At 40.9% G+C, this 13,841-nt stretch overlaps 1 non-coding gene across 1 annotated transcript; it reads left to right on the forward strand.

Annotated features, from left to right (window-relative positions):
- The first annotated feature begins 11,734 nt into the window (after positions 1–11,734).
- LOC118482946 lies at positions 11,735–11,840 on the forward strand. The gene has a single exon (XR_004869304.1). It is a non-coding gene; the product is annotated as a small nucleolar RNA R71 (small nucleolar RNA).
- The last annotated feature ends 2,001 nt before the right edge of the window (positions 11,841–13,841 follow it).

Consider the following 13,841-nt stretch of genomic DNA (forward strand, 5'->3'; position numbering starts at 1 on the left):
GTTAATATTCAACTAGAAAGAACCACATAGACATGATTCATGTGTTATTACTTGTTGTGATGAAAGGGAACTAAGTACTCGGATTCCTAGAGCGCGAGGTTGTTACCCAATGACCAATTAATTAATACCCAATCCTAATCCCACCCATGATATCTCGATTGCCAACGGCACCAAGAACGCATGGTTTAGACTAAGATTAACATACAAATTAACAATTTACGAACACGCAAACAACACACCATAATAAACAAACTATCATAGCAAGTCTATTACTCTAGAAATAAGAATAAAAACATAAATGTCTCAGACAAACCTTCAACCTAGGATGATTACCATAAATTTAGCCGGACATTGTTCGGTTGATCATCGTAACATCCAAATTCAAGTTCATACGAATCAAAAACAAGAACCAAATGTTTAGAATTGTTTAGAACAAGCTAGCACCAGCCAAAATCTCCCCCAAGATGATAGGAAAACGTCCAATGATGAGATATCCCAAAAGACACCACTAAAAACTGTTTTAATGGGCAGTTACACTTTTGTCCGTCATGTTCACCGTAAATTACGGTACCACCGTAAGTTACGGTGGACCAAAAGTTGTTACGGCCATATGCTACTGACTTACGGCAGGAAAATGCGAGTTTCAGGGCCACCGTAAATTACGGTGGCCACCGTAATTTATGGTGGAGCCGTGAATGTTAGGTTTTGTTTCTTTGTTCCTTCCATGCGCGACCGGTTCCATTCCAAACCGTCCAAAGCTGCGTTTTTTTTTTCATTTTAAGCTCCAAAGTGTACCTGAAACATATGCAACTGTAGTTATCTAATTCAAGATAATTACGTGATCAAGTGAAGGATAAATTCGTCTTTTAACATCATTAAGGGTTGTCCTATGGACCACCTGTCACATCCCCACACTTAACCGTTGCTTGTCCCAAGCAACTCATCAAAACGTTTTCAAAACAAGCGATCACATAAACCAAGCATAAACATGTAATCCTTTTACTAACCCTTTCTTAACACCCAAAATAACGCCCCCTCGCTATGTCTCTCCTCTCGGCAACAAGTAAGCACTAGCAACTATAAGCTAGACACACAAAGGCTAACGGGCGGTTGCACAACTATAAGCTTGTACCTAAATCGATCCTTCTCCTACAACGTGTTAAACATGAATGCAAATCAAAGGGACTTTTAAGGTTGTAACGTGGCTAGGTGTACGGGTAGGAAATGGAATATATATGTAGTAGCGAATAACTTAACCCGGTCTTTTATTACACAATGAAACAAACAAATAACTACCAAACTTAAACTTCTATATACAAGACAACTCAACATCAATTTTTTTCTTTTTTCATTGCTTTCTCCATTTTTTTTCTTTTTTTTCTGTTTTTTTTTTCAAAGCAAACAAATTAAATTACATACTACTAAACAACCACTAATACTATAAGACCAGGTCAAATTGGGTAAATTTTTAGGTAACTAGCTAGGGGTAACAAACGATAGGCTTTTAGGCACAAAATTGGGCAACTAAATGTCCCAACCCCCGCCCCTCTCGCAACCATGCTCATATATATAATTTATGAGGTCTAACCCCCCAAATCCCACACTCACACACACTAAAGACAAGTTCTAATGCACACCCACCCGTTGCCACTCTCATCAAAGATAAGTATTATTTATTTACATGTGTGGCTTCAACTCTCACCAAGAATAAAGGGTATTAAGGGTTGCCGGTGCATCATTTGGGGTTAATTCAAGGTGTTCAAATTCTCACATTTTTCGCTTGATTAAAATTTTCAAAAATTTTCAAAAATCTCAAAAAAATTCCCCTCATCCCCACACTTGAGATACATTGACCCCAATGTATGGTTTTGAGAGGCTTTGATCGCTTAACCTTTTCAACACCAAAAGTTCCAAACTCAAACCACAAACTTCTTTTTGGTATTTTTCATTTTATATTTTTTTTATGTTTTTCTTCTTTTAATGACATAACACCACCAACTAGCACCAACCCGATACAAAACATCAAAAACTCAACACCACCCAACCACCCGACCATAAACATATCAAACTAAACAAATATTCACAAAATATACAAAGAAGGAACACGGCCTGACTAGTAATAGCGTGGCTGCGGAGGCCCAAAAATGGAAGACATCATATCATTCCATTCTCCAAAAGCGAATGTACCGCTACTACCACCACCTTGTTGAGGGGCTCCTTCTTGTTGGCGCGGGTCGATCCACTGTGAATGATGGAGCGGCGGGGTCGGATGCGATACACTACCATCGTAAGGTGGTAGAGATGCATAATCCACATGTTGTGGATCCACAACCACTAGCCGCCCGGCGTGCCAATCTGCATGCATTCTTCTTGCTTGGTCATCATGGTATCGATTGTTCATCTCGAGCTTATGGGAGTAAGCGTGTGTACGATTCCACGCCTCTTGACGATCAAAGTTGTGCTTCAAAGACCGCTCCATGCTTGCACTCATCATTGTTTGTTGATCAAATAACGTGCGCTCCGACCCCGACCATGATTCGAAAATGGGTGCCGGAGGACGTTGGTTCTCGATAACCTCTTGCATAGTGCCCTCGTAAGCCCAATTCGGCTCATAGGAACGCTCCGTGTAATCGTAAAAAGCACCACCATATCCTCCACCTGGGCCCCCTTGGCCCACATTCACATTCGCACCACCATGAGGTTCATCCACATAATCCTCATCACCACTTGGAAGTTCCGCGTCACTTTCTGGTTCGTCCGCCTCTCCCGGTAGAAGAGCTCTTGCATCGACTTTCAGTGCTCGCCATCGCTGACCCTCCGACTTGAGTTCATGATACCTTTCCGATTGGGTGTAGGTCCACCCGATACCCATCTTCTGTAAAGTAAAAGGTTGATGCCTTTTCAGGTGTCCCTTATCCTCCGACGTAATTGCCTTTTGCTGCTTCATCAATCCCGTGATAATTCGGCAATACGGGACAATATGTCTTCCCAACTTGTTTCGGCAAATCCAGAGGTGGTTCATGATCAAATATCAGATAGGAAAACGCGGAGCCCCATTGAGTAGCGAATAAAGGACGGGTACTTCTGGGAACCTCACTTGCTCCTTATCTCCTCTTCTCGGTATGACATTTAGAATGCAAATGGCTAACAACAACTTCGCTTCAATTTTTAAGTTCTTCCGGTACAAGACTCTACTATATGTACCGGGCAAGAACAACGCCGCCAACATATCATTCTAACGAGGATGCTTCTCTGGTTTTACCAAAAGGTCATCAAGACTAGGAATCAAGTAGTCACGAGCCGGAAAACTGTCATATTTCCCCAATTTCTTTAGTGTGTCGAAAGACATCTCTACCGGAATCCCATGCACTTCACCTGTTAACTTCATTTGTGACGGCTACTCGTATTTGTTGCACTTGAGAGTTGCCATCCATTCTTGGATTTCATCCATGAATAAATTTTTGCGATCCTTGTCATAGAAACTTAGAGCCGACTCCCATCCTAGGGCGCGGAATTGGGCAAACACGTTGAATGGCCCAAATTCAACCTCGCTAACCTCCCTTTCACAAATGAATGCGGCTGCCTTGTTTTTTCAGTCGGTTCATACTATCATGGTATAGAGTTGGCTGCCATTCTTAAGGTTGCTCATCCAACGAACCCGACTCCCATTTTGGCTTGTTAGCCGAATCCAAATATACCATCTCTTCATCTTCGCTTTCGCTCTCGCTAACCCTAGCCAAGTACTGCCTCTTCTTTGGTTGCACCTCAGGTTGTTTGCCCTTTCCTTTCGACGAAGAAGATGAACTAGCTCCCGCTCTCTCCTTTGTTTTTACCATTTTTCTGCACACATTAAAGCAAACAACACAACCAAACACCAAAAAGTTAGTCCATTCTCCAAACATCCCCACACTTGCTTGTTACTATGGTTATAGATGCTAGTGAACCAAAAGTTTATAAATCTTTTTCAAAAATTTTGGCATGGTGTCTCTACAATGTAGAGATTCCCTAAAAGTTCACTACTTTACCATCAATCCTACATCTACCAACCATAACAATGTTCAAGTAACCATTTTTATGACAAAATCTAAGAACAAGCAAGTGGGCATAAACAAATAACACAAATAACCTTACTTTCACAATGCATCAACAAAACATAGTAAATAAACTTCATACCTTTGTTTGAAGATGCAAGAAACACACGTAAAGCAAGAACTTCAAAAACCCCCAAAATTTTCGGACCTAGGGTTTTGTGATTCAGACCCGAAAACTTTGTTTTCTCGCAAATCTCTTGGCAAAATCAACAAGTACGAGAAAAATTAGTCAAGTTAGACCCAGATTTCACTTGATTTCGTTGAGAATTGAAGGAGATATGGAAGATTAAAGGTTGAAGAAGGTTGGGGATTTTGAGGGTCTTGTGAAAGTGATGGATAAGAATGTTAGATGAGAAGAACGAAGGAAAATCGTGTGGATGGGGTTAAGTCTCATGACTAATTGTTATTATTATTATTTTTTTTAATAAATGCAGAAATCGGAACGCCGCTTTCATTTGCCAGGTCCACCGTAAATTACGGTGGATGCTGGCACAAAAATCCTACCGTAACTCGGTAGGTTTTCACCGTAAAGCCTTAATAATTTTACTCTCCACCGTAAATTACGGTACCACCGTAAATTACAGTGGTACCTGGGCATCCATGGTTTGTTGAAAAATTTGATTTTAAAGGTAACTTTTTAGATTTTTTTTTTAGTTTTTTTCAATTTTTTTGTGTTTTTAAAAATTTTCAAAAATATGTAAAAATTACCCTACCCCCTCGAAAGTCCCGTGTTGTCCTCAACACAATGTTAGAGCAATTCGTGACCCGAATATCCCCACACTTGTTTGAAACACGGACTTCAAGCAAATACGGCAATTGTGCAACTATACAAAACAAAACAAAATAAAATGCTAACTATTTACACTACCAAACCTGGGCCTCTTATGGTTGTTCCTCATCGACCGGGCGTAGAATGTAGCCGACTTTGTCAAGTTCCAAGTTGTTTATGTCGTTCCCCTCCAAGTACGGCTTCAACCGATGACCGTTCACCGTTTGTTGTTTGTTCGTTTGTTCGTCTTGGATGTCTACATCACCAAACCTCCCAACTCGCCGAACGACATACGGGCCCATCCATTTACTTTTGAGCTTGCCCGCAAACATCTTGAGTCTTGAGTTATACAACCAAACTTTTTGACCCACTTCAAATGTTTTCTTCCTTAATTTTGCATCATGTACTTTCTTGAGTTTGTCTTTATAAGCCGATGCACACTCATACGCCTCATCTCTAAGTTCTTCGACCTCGCACAATTGCAACTTTCTCATCTTTCCCGCTTCATTGTAATCCGCATTGACCGTGGTGATTGCCCAATATGCCCGATGCGCTAACTCCATTGGCAAATGACAACCCTTCCCGTAAACCATCCGGTAAGGTGTTGTGCCAATCGGAGTCTTGTAGGCCGTTCGGTATGCCCACAATGCATCGTCTAACTTGTTAGACCAATCCTTTCTATCCGTTCTCACCGGCTTCATAAGGATTTCTTTTATCTGACGGTTGGACACTTCGACTTGTCCACTCGTTTGCGGATGGTAAGGTGTGGCAATCCGGTGATTCACACTATATCGCTTCAATAATTTCCCAAAGTTAAAGTTCTTGAAATGCGAACCGCCATCACTTATGATAACCCTCGGAATGCCGAAACGGGCGAAGATGTTGGATTGAACAAATTTACAAACAACCGAGTGGTCATTTGTTCTTGTTGCAATGGCTTCAATCCACTTTGAGACGTAATCCACCGCTACCAAAATATATAGGAAGCCATTCGAATTCGGGAAGGGGGCCATAGAGTCAATGCCCTAAACATCAAATATTTCTACAACCAAGATTGGTTGTAATGGCATCTCATCCCTCTTCGAAATGCTTCCCATCTTTTGACAATTCACACAGTTCCTTGCAAATTCACAAGCATCCTTGAAAATTGTGGGCCAATAAAACCCACATGAGGGAACCCGGTAGCCCGTTTTGTGCCCACTAAAATGACCTCCACAAGCGGATGAATGAGCATGTGTCAAAATTTCCAACACTTCTGTTTCAGGCACACACCTCCGTACAACTTGATCCGGCCCGATCTTGAAAAGATCTGGTTCATCCCAAATATATTGCTTCACTTGGACCATAAATTGTTGTCTTCGCTTCTTGGTCCAATGATTTGGGATGGCACCCGTGGCTAAGTAATTTACATACTGAGCGTACCACGGTGCAACAAAAGTGGAAACGGCTAGAAGTTGCTCGTCGGGAAACCTCTCGTTTATTTCACTCACATCATCAATTCCTTCCACCAGAATCCGAGACAAGTGATCCGCCACTACATTCTCACTTCCCTTTTTGTCTCGGATCTCTAAATCGAACTCTTGTAATAATAATACCCATCGAATCAAACGGGGCTTAGCATCTTTTTTTTTCATCAAGTATCGAACCGCACCATGATCCGAATATACCACAACTTTACTCCCCCAAATATACGAGCAAAACTTATCCAAAGCATACACCACCGCTAATAATTCTTTCTCAATTGTGGTGTAATTCAGTTGCGCTTTGGATAAAGTCTTGCTCGCATAATAAATTACCACCAGCTTCCTATCAACCTGTTGACCCAAAACTGCACCAATAGTAGTGTCGCTTGCGTCACACATGATCTCGAATGGCTTTGACCAATCCGGCGGTTGCAAGATAGGAGCTTTGACCAAGTGTTCCTTCAAAACAGTAAAAGCTTGCATACACTCATTAGTAAAATCAAATGGGACATCTTATAACCCGAATACCCGTCCAAAAAGCAGTAATATTTTTGACCCGATAATTTTTCAATAATTTGGTCAATGAAAGGTAGCGGGAAATGGTCCTTAGAAGTGGCGGTATTCAATTTGCGGTAGTCAATGCATACACGCCACCCGGTAACTGGGCGGGTGGCAACTTGTTCACCATTTTCATCTTTGACTACTTGAATACCGGCCTTCTTAGGCACAACTTGGGTGGGACTCACCCAAGCGCTATCCGAAATCTGATAGATGATTCCCGCATCCAACCATTTTATTTCCTCTTTCTTTACTACCTCCCTTAGGTTCGGATTCAATCGCCTTTGAGCTTCTCGTGTCGGTTTTGCATCTTCGGTGGTGATAATCTTGTGCATAACGATGGATGGACTAATTCCTTTGAGATCGGCAATCTTGCATCCGATAGTTCCTTTGTTCTCCTTCAAAACTTCCAACAAAGCTCGTTCCTGCGCCATCTCTAAATTAGAGGCAATAATGACCGGTAATGTGTCATTATTGTCACACCCCCAAAATCCACCTGCGGAGTATCACCGCTTGGGAGCGTGACTGACCAGGATCAAGCCACCAATCATACAGAACAATGTAAATAGTAAAAGTAAATGTAAGTAAACCAAACCATTCCATATGAAAGGTGTTCAAAACATCAGTATAATAACAAAGTTTAGCGGAAGCATATGAGTAAAAGCCCAACATAAATAAAGTATGTAATGTCATAGTGTTTAATCAAAGCGTTCATGATCCTTGTCCACAACGACCGCGCCTCCCAATGCAAGCTCCATGTATACCTAACGACCTGCAAGGCATGTAACAGAGAGTCAACAACTAGTTGAGCGAGTTCACAGAAAGTAAGTGCGTAATAGTAAGTTCGTTTGTAACGTGTGGCTCTACTGGGCCGATAGTATGTTCTATTGGTGGGGGCTTCCCTTGTTGCATATACACTAGACTATTTGTAACCATAAGTGTTCTTCTTACCGAGAACAGTAGTACGTACAAAGTTTACGTAGGTTTTACGTAAGTGTCCTTCACAACCGAGGACAGGGGTACGCGGGGGTTTACGTAGGTTTTACATAAGTGCCTGACACAACCGAGGCAGTAGTGAGTATAAGTTCATGTAGGTTTTATGTGAGTGTCCTTCGCAGCCTGAGGACAGTGATGAGTACAAGTATACGTAGGTTTTACGTATGTATCCTACGCATCCGAGGACGATGGTAGATAGTCTAGTAACAGTGTAAGTACAAGTATCTATTCAAATCTCATTCCTTCAATCCCATTCCCAAACCCTGGGAATCCCATGCCTTAGTAAAAGTGTGAACTCACCTTGGTTTGCTCGGTATGCTATACTATGCGCTCATGAGAAATCAGTCAAGTCCTATTGTGTTCATGCATACGAAATCAGTTTTATTCACAATGTATCCGTATCATTAAAAGTCATAGAGTGTAATGTGTAATCAATCAGAAATCATCACATAGTATATAAAAGTTATACAAAACCATTCAGAACTCATAATTCCAACGCGCGACTCATATCAAAGCTTAAACATCCAATTCGGATTACACAAAACATCCCACACTATTAACAGTCATATTGTATTAGTGAATTATAACATTCTTCATCAAAAAATTGTGCGCACATGCTACCCTATAAACAAACTCAGACAAGAAATCAGCCACAAAGAATTCGGACCACACAACTACAAACTCGGACCATGCTTAACCCCCTTACAAGATTCGGACAAGTATCAAACATAGAACTCGGACAAGCTTCAAGCCAAAACTCGGTCAATATGCATGACTTAAGACCTCGGACCATGTTTCCCCCTACAAAACTCGGACAAGGGCTTTCCCTTGTCAAAAACTCGGACCTCTACATATCATAAGCTCGGACCCCCCCTTATTTCATTAAAAAGTCGGACATAGGGTCCTTGTTACAAAAGTCGGACCTAGTGTCCATGTTACAAAAGTCGGACATGCTTTCCATCATCAAAAATTCGGACAAGATATTACACTCATAAAAGTTCGGACAAGGTATAACACCTAAAAGTCGGACCCCTTGATTACATTAACAAAGTTCGGACCCCTTGATTACATTAACAAAGTTCGGACTAGAACTCGGACTCTTGATCTTTACGTGAAATCAAAGGTCAGGCATCAATCGTGCAAACATTCAAACTCAATGTAACAGTTACTCATACGATTAAGAAACCCTAATTTCACGTATTCACAGTGCAGTAATCAAATTAATCATCAACAGTTCTAATATCATGCATCTTAATCATCAAGCAAATGATTACACAACAACCATAACCATTTCACAATAATCAGAATCAATAAACACAGAACCATTACATGTAGAACTAGGGTTTTGCATGAATCACATAATCAAAGATTAACAACAAGAAATCATTGAACAATTACCTTGGATTAATTCTAAATGGAATGAAAGATCAAGATTGATGCAAGAGAACTTATGCCAATGAGAAAGAAGATGATTGCAAGAGAGGGTTGTAGAGAAGTCTTGAAGATACGTATGATGGTTTGTGAGATGATTAGTGAATGATTAGGGAGGAGGTTAGGGTTAAGGGTGATTAAAATTTCACTAACTACTCTACACACCCCTAAGTATCACCTTTTACATAAAGCACACCCATCACAACATAATTTACAGTTCACCACCAAATTCATGTAGTTGTCAAATCTTTCATAAAATAACACATAACCTTACAATATTCATAATACACTTTATCGAGCCACAACGTATACAGTTACAAAGCAAACCAATTGTGCAAGTAAATAACTAAACAAACAGTGAACGTGCAATAAATGCGAAAGTGGAATCTTGGAAACTCGAGTTGTCACAATTATCCCCTAAAAATGCATACTTCAAGTGGCTTGGTAAGTCTTTGAGCTCCAACCTTGGTGGCTCTTCCAATGATGGTCTAGTACCCGAATTTATCTCCACCGGCAAACTTTCAAATTGGTGAGTCCATGGCGGTCGACCTTCCTTCAAAGCCATAGCATCTTGCTTTTCCTCTTCAACCCCTAGTGCACATGCATGTACCTGTTCAGAAAAATCACACAAACAAATATCTATGCCATCCTCCTCGTACTTGTGCGGGTTGCATCCATCGACTAAATCTGCCATGAAACACTCATCAACACCAACATCATTAGAATTGTTAGTAAAAACATTCAAGCGCATTTTTCGATTTCCAAAAGTCATATCGACTGTACCAAATCTACAATCGATCACAGCATGCGTGGTGCTCAAAAATGGCCGACCTAAAATAACATTTTGTGTTGTTTTGGGTCCGCGGATGAGTAGTCCAAGACTAAAAAGTCAACCGGGTAATAGAACTCATCAATTTTTACAATCACGTTTTGAACCATCCCCCGGGATAACTTATGAGACAAATCGGCCAAAACAACCGTTGTTTCTACTCTTGCTAACGGACCAAAGTCATATTGGTCATATAAGCCCCCCGGTAAAATGCTTACCCCGGCTCCAAGATCGAGTAACGCCTTTGCCATTTGAAAATTACCAACTTGTATATTTATCAATGGCGTACCCGGATCTTTGAGCTTAGGGGGAAGCTCCCCGTTCAAAACCGCACTTACTTGCCCGGTTAAATCTACCCGCTTAGGCATTTTCTTCTTTTGTTGCCTTTCTTGTGTACATAATTCCTTTAGAAATTTAGCATAAGCGGGTACTTGTTTTATTGCATCAAGTAGTGGAAGATTGATTTTTACTTGTTTAAACATGTCCCACAATTCTTCTTTTTTTGGGACCTCTTGGTGCAATAAAATTCTTCCTAACTGGGTCAAGTAAAACCGATGGAAACGGGACTTGACTCGGTCCACCTTTATCATTTTCACTCTTTTCATTTTCACCCAACCCCGGTTTGTTAACATTTGATTCTTTAGGTGTAACCGGTGAAACATCATCGTCACTTTCATTACCCGTGACATCCTCAACTACCCCGTCGACCAAACCCAGTGACAAATTGGCTTTAAATTCTTTGCCACTTCTCAAAACACTAACATGATTAATATTAACATTGTTACCTCGTGACGAACCATGTGAAGGATTTACCTTAGTGTCGCTAGGAAGTTGACCTTTGTTTTTCTTCAACTCCGCCACGTCGGTAGCCAATTGACCCATTTGGGTTGTTAGTGATTGAATGCTCTTATCACGTACCTCATCCTTTTGCATCCGAACTTCATCAAGTTGATTCCGCTTTTTCATATCTTGTTGCATCGCCCGAAGCATATCCATGACTTCATTCCCACCTGATGAATTTTGACCCGAACCACTTTGACCCGTTTGTTGAAATTGCCCTTGATAACCATAATTGTTCCCACCCCGATAATTGCCTTGATTGTATTGTTGACGAGGTGCAAAGTTACCTTGAGCTCCTTGAAAGTTTGGGTTAGCTTGGTTCGCCGCATTCCCATAGTGGAAATTAGGATGATTTCGTAACCCGGGGTAGTATGTGATAGAATTCATGTTATAGTTCCTACCACCCACTCCTTGACCTTGTACCGCATGAACTTCCTCATATTTCCCTTCCACCACTCCTTGAGAATTCTCAGCTGCATGACCTATTTCATTACAAATAGCACAAACATCATAAATTTGATTAGAGGTTTGAACATTACCATCGTCAACCGCATGCACTTGTGTTCGGGTGACGGCCGGTCGTGCTCTCCTTGATGCTTGAGCTTTCCTCTTTGATGTAATTGCCATTTACTCCAAGAACTCCCAATCATCATTCTCGTAGTTTGTACCGAAAGTCCCATTTGTGATGGACATTAAATCACGAGCATCTTCGGCACTTAGCCCTTCATGAAAGGCATTCATCCATTCCCAAAGTTAAATTCCATGATGCGGGCAATTCTTGATCATCATGTTGAAACGCTCGAAGGCTTCATGAAACATTTCGCCTTGTTGTTGTTGGAAACTCCTCAACCCCTTCCTAGCATCATTGGTCTTTTGGGCGGTGTAAAATTCGACTAGGAAAATTTGTTGCATCTCCGCCCAAGTATAAATAGATGCCGAAGGCAAAGTGTAGAACCACTTCTTTGCCTTATCCTCCAAAGAAAATTGAAACAAAACTAGCTTGACATCATCGGCCGAAAAACCTTGACTCCCAAGAGTATTGCAAATTGAGTCATAGGCCTCCAAATGGAAGTAAGGTTCCTTCGTCGCTGGACCCTTATATTTCGGAAAACTTTGCAAGGAATTTGTTCTCACTTCAAAAGTTCTTCCTTGGTTGTTGTGAGGAATAACCACTGGTGAAGGATTATGAGTAATCACCAGACTAAAATGTGCTTCAATACCTCTCGCATGTTCTCTATGATGCCTTCTTGGTACACCAAACCGGCCCCTTGGACGAATAGGACCCATTGGTTTTGGTATATGCCCTTGTGGTGCAAATGGTTGTTGAAACTGTTGTTGTGGCATTAGTGGCTGTTGAATTGGCCTTTGAAATTGTGGACATGCATTTTGTGGGCGAACTTGTTGCAATGGTATAGGGTGTTGCACATGTGGCCCTTGTGGCCTCGGCCTAATGTGTTGTGGTATGAGTTGTTGTTGTTGTGGCACTCCACCAACACTTGGCATTCCTTGCGGTTGACCTTGCACATAACCGAACTCTCCTTGATCCCCATCACCCCATAAGCATACCCATCTTCATCATAACCCTCAAAATCCTCATATCCCTCATCATATCCATCTCCTTGAATTCCCAAAGATTGCCCAAATGGAAGAGTCAAGTATTGAAAACTCGACTGGTTCGATGGTCTAAAAGTAGATGTAGCATGCACAACGATTGAGTTTGGTGCTATAGTATAGTTTGAATATGTTTGGCCCGCACCCAGGAAGAAATGGGACAATGGTGGAATGGTAGTAGAAGGGTTAAAAGTAATGGTTGGTTCTTCTTGAGTGGTAATGGGTTGTGTGGTATTGGTTGGTGTAACATTATGAAGTAAAGTAGGTTCGGTAGTAGTGGTTGGAATGGTGGTATTTGGTGAAGGTTGAGTGGATGTTGGTTTAAAAGATGAGGTCGTTTGACCCGTTATGGGTGGGATTTGTGAGTCGGCCATAATGTTTCTTGGTGTAATGGGTGAAGTAGGGGAACCAATAATCTTGTTTTCTCTTAACAAAACTCTGTTTTGACGCAAAGTTCTTTCAATTTGCGGATCAAACGATAGCGGTGATGACTTGTGAGAGCCTCTAGTATGCATACACCTGAAATTACCTGCACACTAAACACAACCAGCGTAAACCCGAAAATAACAAAACAAAACTACTAAATTAACACACGTTGCGCACTACTCCCCGGCAACGACGCCAAAATTTGACGTGATGTCGTGGTCACACTCAAATTTAATCCAAATTACTACTAATAGCTAGCGGTAAGTGGGTATCGAACACAGGGAGTTTGTGGAATATGTGTTATTTAGAAGTGTATCTAAGTTAACTAAGATTAAACTAATTGCAATAAAAAGTAAATTCAGAGAATTGGATTGTTTGTTTGGTTTTTAAAACTAAAATTACTAATTAAATCGCGAATTGAGAATTTGTTTTGTAAACAATTTAGCGACAAATGACCATCCTAAGTTTTCGGTTTGCTTTGACATTCATGTTAATATTCAACTAGAAAGAACCACATAGACATGATTCATGTGTTATTACTTGTTGTGATGAAAGGGAACTAAGTACTCAGATTCCTAGAGCGCGAGGTTGTTACCCGATGACCAATTAGTTAATACCCAATCCTAATCCCGCCCATGATATCTCGATTGCCAACGGCACCAAGAACGTATGGTTTAGACTAAGATTAACATACAAATTAACAATTTACGAACAAGCAAACAACACACCATAATAAACAAACCATCATAGCAAGTCTATTACTCTAGAAATAAGAATCAAAACATAAATGTCTCAGACAAACCTTCAACCTAGGATGATCACCATAA

The sequence above is a fragment of the Helianthus annuus genome, chromosome 1 (assembly GCF_002127325.2).
Source record: "Helianthus annuus cultivar XRQ/B chromosome 1, HanXRQr2.0-SUNRISE, whole genome shotgun sequence".
NCBI classification, from domain to species: Eukaryota; Viridiplantae; Streptophyta; class Magnoliopsida; order Asterales; family Asteraceae; genus Helianthus; species Helianthus annuus.